The 9,998-nt window shown below is 42.3% G+C and overlaps 1 long non-coding RNA gene across 1 annotated transcript; it reads right to left on the bottom strand.

Moving 5' to 3' along the window:
* Positions 1 to 780: 780 nt before the first annotated feature.
* Positions 781 to 9,929, bottom strand: LOC128892743 (uncharacterized). The gene is made up of 3 exons (XR_008461175.1): positions 8,799 to 9,929; positions 2,920 to 6,256; positions 781 to 2,840 (listed from the first exon to the last, which is right to left on the bottom strand). It is a non-coding gene; the product is annotated as an uncharacterized LOC128892743 (long non-coding RNA).
* Positions 9,930 to 9,998: the final 69 nt, after the last annotated feature.

The following is a 9,998-nucleotide window of genomic DNA, read 5'->3' as shown; positions in this document are numbered from 1 at the left end:
CAACGTTCTGGTCCTCGCTGCCATATTGTCGCGTTCAAGTTCGTCGAAAGAAAATATAGTCTGTTGCTGCATGGAACTCGACGCAGATCGATTAGCGTCCACGAAGTGGAACGAAGCGTTTGCGTCGATCGGTCGATCGAACCCGATACCTAATGGCGTTTCCTGCAACGCAAAGTTGAGGACATTCCGTCGATCTCTCGATTCGATAAAGCAGCGTCGGCTAATCAAAGACACACCGTCGAAAGCGAGATTCAAGCTACTTACGTATACGTATGCAATAAAACAAAAATTATCCTAAGATCGCAACTAACTTGGAAATTCTTTCTTTGCAATTCTGTGATGCGATTACGCGACGCTCCGTAGACGTTTCCGTGTATAAAGAAAATGGTTTTTCTCGACGCATCGTTAAACCACTCTACCGGCGCTGTTTGCGGTCGACTGGGTTCGTTGACACCATCTAGACCGATACATTGTAACAAGACTCTACTTGATAGCAGCTGACACTTTTTGTGGTTGTGTTTTCATTCGCGCGCTATGTTACGTCCTTGGACTGAGACGTGTCAACGACATTCGACGAAACCATTACCAAGGTATAATGCTTGGTAATTTTCCCAAGATGAATATTCATGTGTAGTCACGAATCATTGAAACCCAAACGAATAGTACTACTTACGATTCACCGTTGTTTCGTTGTAGAGAGGTCTAGCGTGGAAGATGATACGCTTCGAATAATCTGATATGTTTGCTAGTGACTGTGTGCAATACGTTGAAAAAAAAAAAAAAAAACTTGATTACACTCTCAGAGACGAAAACCTGTAGCTTCTGCGAGAACACGAAGGCCGCCATCTTTGATCAAAGACGAGACGCGCCACCTAAGTGACGATCGAAGTACTACTACATTCCACGAAGCCGTGGACTGTACCGAACGAAATGCCATCCTTGATTATAATTACTAAACAATCAATAACCGTGATAAATGCTTAATAAATAATCGAACAAAACTAACAGCCAATAAATAGTCAGATAAGGTTAACTCTGAAAAACGACACATCAACTTACGATTCCACGAGTAATTGCGCAGCGTTTGCGACAAGCACAGTCAGATACTTTCCAACCAGCTGCAGGTCGATGAAAGCGATCAATTATTTCTCAAGCGCGCACGAGAATCAGCGAAGAACCGATTTCCAAGCTCGTTGTAAAATCACAGTGAAAAGATTGCACTTGGGTGGGTTAGTCAGAGTTTGACGCAGCTACCAGAGCTAGATCCGACGCGACGAACGAGAGAATCGCTCGGTAGCCCCGCGTTACAGAGAAATTCCATTGGGTTTCAGACTTGGCTAGGAACGGGATACGTTGATACACGTTACGTTCGCGATTATCGATGGCCAGCTATATGTTATTCACGATGGGACGCAGGCAGTTGCTTCGAATACTGTTTCTTTTCATCTCGTAGGCCGGACAGCCCTGGTACGCGTGATTCGCGGACTCGGATTCGTTTCGTGCGACCTTTTCGCGTTATTCTCTCGACCGAGAACATAACAGCGTCGTTCACTCGAGGGAATAACGCCTTAGACTGATCCAACCAGCGGACGCGTGATACCACTCTCCCCTCCTCCTCCCCTTTGCGACGTATAAACACGAGTTTTTCCGATCGCGGTTTGCCCATCCTCGCGTGTTTTCGTCGCTTCTAGCGGAATCTCTCGATGATCCGGAAACAAGTGGAAATCTGTCTAATGTTTATAATGGGGCAAAGGGAGGGGGGGGGGGGGGGGGTAGGGGTGTTAATATTTCGAGATAATTATTATACCTAGTTTACGCCGTGCATTCGATACACTTACTTAGTACTCGATGCGTACCAAACACTCGGTGTATCAAGTTGATACAATACCGTAAAAAAACCTTGATATAAGTTCGTTATGGCCTTACGTGACGAAAAAGACGGACTAATCCTTCTGTTTAGTTGGGGATAAACAATCATCTACCACAAAAGTAGTATAATTAAACTAAACGAATTAAACTAAACTTGAGTTAGTAATTCTTATGTCTGTAAATTAGAACTTTCGAGAAACTAATACGCATTTTCCTTGTACACATTTCCACGCGTGTTTTAGATGTCAGGCATATGACACGTCCTCCATCCTTACATTTGGTACCAGCTTGATACAGTAGGAGTAGTTTCGGTGTTGTCGGTCATCGCGTGCTACCTCGGGCGTATCAAAAATACGGTGTAAACTAGGATAAGAGATATATCGCGAAGGATAGCAAGACCGCGAATCGGATCGACGATGTACGGTGGGATATTACGTCTCGGTGAAAAAGGTGGCGACGCTCGCGGAACGGAACGAGACTGGCCAACGAAACTGTCCGTGAAACGGTGTTCGTTGGAAGCCGAACGAAACGTAACCGGGATTATAGCGATCTCGTCGATGCCGGCACAGCGACAGCGACAGAGGACGATCGTGCAAACAACGACAGCGGCAGCAGGCGACGGCGTTTCTTCGTCCTCCGAGCTGGTCTCGTTGTTCTGGCTGTGTTCCCCCGGTGCTTGCGTAGGCGGAATGCGAGGAGCAGGAGGACGAGTTCAACGACGATCGGCGGGACGAGGTACGTCGAGCGTCGACGGGATGCTCGTCGACGACGCCGCGGCCGAGATCGTAGCCGTAACCGTGGATGACTGCTGCGACCGGATCGTCGATGCAGCCAATGTCGACCACGCCGACGACGGCGATTGTTCGACTTTGAAACGGCGAGATTTCTTACGTTTCGGGCCGACTTGCCTGGATACAGTTGCTGCCGACGGCTCGCATTCGCGTACACGACGGCGACGCTTTTGGACTGTTCTGAAAACACAACGGCATGCATCATTTGCGCGAAATTGCCACCGGTTGCCCATCCCCGTGTTAAACGCTAAATGGATACCTGATTTCGGCGTTCACAGTCCAAAGTATCCAGCGACGCTGGTGGCCAGAATGACGACGAGTATAGCGACGCAGATCATGATCATGATCTTCTTCTGCACTCGGCATCAACGGATCGGCAAAAATACAATTATGGATTACAAACGAAGTACGTAACGCGATGGCGTACGGTCCTACCGTTCGCGGTTATCCGCTACGGTTATCATCAGTCTGCTACGCTACGAGCCACGTTGCGTCGTTTGCGTACGCGTTCATCTTCCCTTCGCGTACCTTTTTTCGGTCCTTCTCGAATCGCAGCTAGTGCCTCTCTGCGTGTGTGCGCGCGCGCCTGCCAATCTCTGTCCATATCTTCGAATCGTTGGATCATCGATTCATCGTACCATTAACCGATTCGAACGGAACGTTCGCGACAGCCAATCGACTCCTCGAGTCGTTTACTCTATCACTCTAAACTGCGCTCTCAACAAGGAATCAAAACGGTTCGCAACATGACCGTTCGTAATTTTAAATATTATTACCTGTTCTATACAAATGCAATTATTTACATAATACACGCCGACGAGCGAGATTGCGATCGCTCGCGACGGAAATACAACAAATATACGCTTCGGGCATCGCGAGGCAATTACTCGGAATCATGGCGACACATCGGTTTCGTATTGATTCGTGTATGCCGGTCGCCCTTCGAGTCGACTATGGTAATATACCTGCGTAAAGCTGCTCGAGATCCATATCTACTTCCGTGTCAATATTATCTTTAATTTTAGATCGCCTGCAGTTGGCGTACACACGCTTATTCTGTATGCCTATAAGCGCGCAATGCAGCACGACGAAAACTGGAGAATTTCCCCGATCGGTTGGCAACGTGTTAAGAATCCCTCTGTACAAATCATACGAGTCTGTGTCTCGTCCAGATCGTTAGGAATTTTCCAATACGTCTAGTCGAGAGATCTCGAGCAGCTCTAACACCACAGTTACGTATACACTCTTTCGACGCGGGTACTCGTGTGCGAACGTATTATAAATTCTCGCGGTAATTCCATGTTAAGAACTTGGAAACGGATATGAAAACAAAGGACAGCGAAAAGTCGCTCGAGCACGTGCCGGGTCAACGATCAACGGAGACAGTGATGCAGTTTGTCGATAAAAACGGAACTCGATTGGGACGGGTATTCCCCGTGCGGAACTAGACACTCCTTTCTCGTCATGTACTTCCACCTTTCTTCATTTAACTCCTCCGTCACCGTCCTCCACAACTCGTTTGTCTTCTATTCTTTGGCGCTACTCGGGATCGATCGAATACGATCGCAGAAAATCCGTCCACGGAGTTTGTTCGCGAGGGAAAACCCGTGTTCACGTATTCCTTGGCTCGTCTCTCGTGATCGCCTCTCGTGCACTATTCCCTGAAATGCTCTCGTATTCGACCCTCGATCTTCTTACAACGCGTACACCAGAATGATTATGAAAATGATGAACACTAGTGTCAGGCAAATTACGATGAACATCAATTTCTGCGAACAAAGTACAATATTGCGATCACTCGGAGGAACGCGCGATCTCGCGCTCTGGAATTGGTACACGTGCGTGGCTGCGACCAAGTAAAAGGATCTCGTAGAAAGAGACTCGAACTTCGTGGTAGACCATGATGTTCTCGTTGGCATGGTTGGATGTTACCCATCGAAGTTTGTACGAACCACTCACACCGGTACCAGAACCATTGCCAGCGCTGGCACTGGTAACACAAGTTGAAAGATCGTGATCGGCAAGGTACTTGGCGAATCGACCGCGGTCTTTGCTCTCGTCTGTCTTGATTTTCGAGACTACGCGTTGGCCATCGGAGATGGACAGAATTTTCTTTGAATTCATCATCTTCTACCCGTGTCGATTAAATTATTTGCTGGACCTGTGAATGCGGGTTCTATGCATTTGTAGCGTTCGTCAAGCGTGACGTTTACCGACAGAATACTACGAAAGAGCTCTCCAATCGATAAAGTGCTCTGTCGGTAATGTAAAGAAATCTCCGCTACATGACCGACAGAGTACTCCATCTTACCGACCTCCTTCAAAACTATTCAGTCGATACTGCGGAGTACTCTAGCATCGCAGTCTTTTCAAATAACAAATGAAAAAATTTGAATGCTACCTTTCTGCGTTTATTGTTTATCCAGAAAATAATTTTACTCGTCTCGAGCTTAACTAACGAGCTAACGAGAGAAACGACACGACTGGTCGGTCGGTAGTCACACAAGAGTCTGGTCAATAGTCACACAAGATGAACCAATGTACGCCTGGTGCATTCGACGTGCAAACTGGCCGCGTTAGTAGAACAAATTAGTTTCTATTAATGAGTTATTGTGTTAACGAACAAGTTGCTTCGGAGATAGAGGTTAGAAGTCGAGAAAAACTGGTGCCCGAGAGGAGGATAGCGAAAACCGGTGCTGCTAGCTGGTTGACTATGCTGAAGTGGATGCGTGGTCGAGTATTTCCTGCTAATAGATGTATTGCGGGGAGAAGGAAAGATCAGTCCTGGAAGGAATTCCTTCTAAAATTGGCCTAAACTTTACAATCAGTCTTCGAGAGACCTGCAACTAAGCATTACTCGAGGATCTTTATCCTCCTGCATCCTACTCACCGGAGATTGGCAACATTTTATTTAGACGACAGACAACGTACAGCAACATTTATTATATATTTCAAATTCTATTTTCTATCCAGTCAGTAAAGGATACAAGGTAGCTTACCTTCTATTTGTTATTCAGACGTGTTATCTGGGCGAGAAGTTTGCCCATCTCTGTTACTCTACAGGACTGATCTTTTTCTCTTCGTACAGTACCAAGACGCGTCTAACTCTTCTTTCCGCTTCGAACTATCCTCCTCCCTTCCTTTTATCCAGAGATCGGCAAAATTTTCTTCGAATAACAGGCGACGAATGAAACCAACGAGTAGCGATTTATTCGTGACGTTTATTCGAACGAACAGTGAAACTTTCATTCGTTCATTGTGAAATATCTCGTTCTATAATATAGATTCTAGCCTCTAATCGACGAGTAACGAATAAAAGATTGTTCCTTTATTTTTTTTTTTTATTCGTTATACGAGATTATCGTATGGGTAAAAATTTTGCCCGTCTCTGTTTCTATCGTAATTCTATCCCTTTCCCTCAACGAGTCGGTCGCAAACGTTTTTTCTACCACGTGTCCCACGAAAAGATGAACATTCCCCCACTTCTTTCATACGTAATGCACGGCTCTTTAGCTACCAGTTGGAACGCAAGCTATTATGATGGAGATTAATATCACGGCCAATATTAAGACGCAGATTATGATGAAGTACAATTTCTGTGGACAGAAAAAGAAAGATACGATTCGCATCAGACGACCGCCAGAAAATAAAACGACGGACAAACGAAACACGGTCGAATCGTACAAAGCGTAGAAAATCATCAAGAGGAAACAGAAAAATCGGATGCTTCGTCTTCGTGATGCGGCGAACAGCGAAAGGCATATCAATTTCTCGCACATTAGAGAACAACCAGACGTAGACCGAAGGATAAACAGATAGATGAACAAACAGAAAGCAATGAGAGAAAAGACGAGAGAGAAAGTGAAGCTAACGAAATGTTTCTACTGCAACTCCTCGATAAAAGTCGCGAACTTCGGTTGGATTGGATCAGGTGGATCGACGACGTTTTCCCAATGAAAACGAGTCCAAACACGATACCATTCGCACTAGAATGAATCTTGTTTAACAAGGTCGATAATTCCCTGTTTAAGAGACAACGAAGGATGTCGAAGAGGCATGGCTCTTAATAATTATTGTATTACACACCACATGTGATCGTGTTTGAAATCCTGAAAGTTGAATAAAAAATATAAAAGTTTCTATTCTCAATAGCGTGCGAAATCTGTTCCCGTTTATGTATCGTACCGCATTTACTTGATGCATTGAGAAAAACGTAATGGCGACGATTCCGAAACATTTATCAAGATAGAAATCAGGACTTTTAAAGAGGAGTTACGGTCTACGATTAAATGCGACGGGTATGTTACAACTTAAAGGGTCTTCCTCCTATACAGATTTGAAAATATCAATCAATACAATACTATGGGACAAGGAAAAAAGAGAAAATAAGAAACCGTAAAAAATTAGCGGTATACATAAAAATTAATAATTGGGTTAATATGACAGAAAAATAAGGATAAAATTCGTAGCAAAATATTTATTGCAAAGCATTATGAAATTGTAGATTTCTATGAATTGAAAATTCTCTCTGAATGTCAATTATTATTAATATTATAGGTAAAGCAAGCAAGCAAATTCTTCTCAACGGTAAGCCTTTGTAACTGTGAACGATACTAATTGACGTATTCGAGTTAATCCATGGTTAGGAAGTAAAATAGTAAAGAATAAAATAAAAGGAAAAATATATAACTGACAGTGTCTTTATTACCTACATAAAAAATGAATTAAAAAGAGAAGGTATCATTCGTTAGACCGGCTAGTGAAAATAAAAATTCGACGGGAAAGTGATTAAGAGAATTCCGTGCAAAACCAAACGGTCGATTACGACAGAAACAATTAGTACTGAGCGATAGAATGCCCGTGCAAAATTAAACACAACTCATGTTTCAAGCCATTAAGTATTCATTATTAATAATGAAATTAAATCGTTGTGCCTTCAATCTCGTTCTAGAACTCTTCTTCAGTAAATACATTCTAATGAGATTTTCGAGATTAAATTTTTATAACAGCATTTTAGCTACGTCTCGTCTCTCTACATTTTCTACTTTATTTTCTGCACGTTTACTTTGCGAAGAACTTGTGCGATAGATGTAAAATAACTAAATGAATATAAATTGACGGAACATCGACTCTAGAGGTAGAAAGTAAGAGAGTAGATGTAATACTAACACACATATTTCACTAGTATTTTTTATAAAATTTATTTATTAAAATTTGATATTCATAAAATAAAAATTCGGTTCCATTACCTACGCTATTTGCACGCAATTTTATAAAAACGATCTACTTACATAGAATGCGTTTACTAAAGAAAATTAACAACGAGATTAAAAGTGTTATGAAGACAAGAATTAATAATAAATGTTTAATGGTTAGAAACACGAGTTGACAAAAAAGATTAGTTCGATAGCTAGTGTATCGGATGCAAGGGACTAGGATAAAGGAGGCATCGTCACAGGCAGAAGAAACGATACGTTGCGAAGCAAACTGGATACGTATCGTCAGGGTTGTTTTTACGCTGCAGTATCTAATCGGAATCCTTTGCTCCTATCCCCTAGTTTTCACTACAAAGTTAATAACTGTCAGTGATCACCGCTGGATTATTAACAATCACTGTTTCCTTTGGATTCGGTTCCCTACATACTATTGGTATACTTTTCCCTGCTTGTAAGCGAACAATCGTGGTAAATAAAATGCAAAAACTAAATGAACATCAATAAACGTAAACCAGATGTCAAAACATACACTATTCCAGATAATACTTGTATCGTTGCATGGAACCAGTTTTAACTTATACCATTATGTAGGAGCAATGTTAAAAATTAAAATGATAATACTTGTAGCGTACTTAAAAATATAGGAAAATGTTCGGAATGCACAATTAATCTTGCCAAAATAACAGCAAAACCAGATGGCAAAATTGTTTTTGGTTGAGAAAATAAAAAAGAGAAAGCCAAAACTCTCGGTTGATTTTCGACTATCACGGTCCTTTGATATACACACACAGTACTGTTTGTGGTGATTTCGCTTTCCGATGAATAATTAGGTCGATAAGTCGTTTTCCAGATAGAGATTCGGATGAAAAAACAACAAGACTAATCCAGCGGCGATCAAACGTTAACGGTCCGATTCGTTTACCTTCACGAGCTTCGCTCCGATACTCCTCAGCCTTGATCAGCTCGCCTCGGGCCTGGCCCACCTGGTCGCCGGTCTGATCGACGAAGTGCTCAATGACGGTTCCCGAACTCACCCTGCCGTGCCAAAGGATACGGGGTCGAAGGAAACGAATGGGAGAAAGAGTTTGGAACCGAAGACCAAAAGGAATGAGGAGAAAGAGAACGAGGCAGAGGAGACGCATTGGTAGCGATGGGACTGATACGATTACTTACAACTGATGTCCAAGCAATTCGACACTCGAGTACTTCACAGGAAACGCGTCGAAAGGTAGCAAAATATTTAGGTATAGCTCAACAAGTTGACCTCGTCTTACCTACATCGAGATTTTTTTTATATTCTCTTTATCCTGGCTTCGAGAAAAGCTTCTCGTTCTATTTATGTTATGTTGGTTAGGTTGGTTACCTTTGCTATACGATTGCTTACTACTAATCAGACTTTGTTTCCCATTGATCTATTACACCATTAATGCCAATTCGATATTATTGATATTAAGACATTCGTTATGAATATATCCATATAAATAAGTATCTGTAACAAGTACGTATATGTACATATAAATACAGTTTAGTACATAGATTATCTGCGTATATTTACACATACATATAGTACATGCACGTATATCTATAAGCATTTATCATATACATTCACGTATCATGACCATTTATGTACAACATCTTTCTCAAGCACCATTACTTTTCTCCTATAAATAATACTAATAATCCATACAAATAACGAACAGTTAGTATACTGTATTAACGATACAAATTCTGTGATACCCATATGCATCAAGAACGAAGCGATGGACCACGAGGACGTGAAGTGATTAAGAAGAATTTCATATGGAGTGTCTGTGGTTCTTATTTAAAATGCATACTCGTTAAAACTAATAGAACGTGGAATATTTTTACGAGAATCGCTTGGAACTCTGCCAATGTGAAATATCTCTAGGGAATCTTCTGCTCAACCGAGGTAGAACCGAGGTAGTTCGTTCCCATTCCCTTCACTCGACCCACGACGCTCAGACCACTCCTTTAGGGACCCTATTAAACTTGTTGAGCTATACTTCCTTATTAATTCTTGATACCGAAACTTTTGCAATGAATACTCGATCGAGACCAATTCCGTATAATATCCAGCAGACATCGACGCTATTCTGAATGA

The sequence above is a fragment of the Hylaeus anthracinus genome, unplaced genomic scaffold (genome assembly GCF_026225885.1).
Source record: "Hylaeus anthracinus isolate JK02 unplaced genomic scaffold, UHH_iyHylAnth1.0_haploid 16616, whole genome shotgun sequence".
Lineage (NCBI taxonomy): Eukaryota > Metazoa > Arthropoda > Insecta > Hymenoptera > Colletidae > Hylaeus > Hylaeus anthracinus.
The sequence above is the reverse complement of the archived record's forward strand: the minus strand, read 5'-3'. Positions and strand labels throughout refer to the sequence as shown.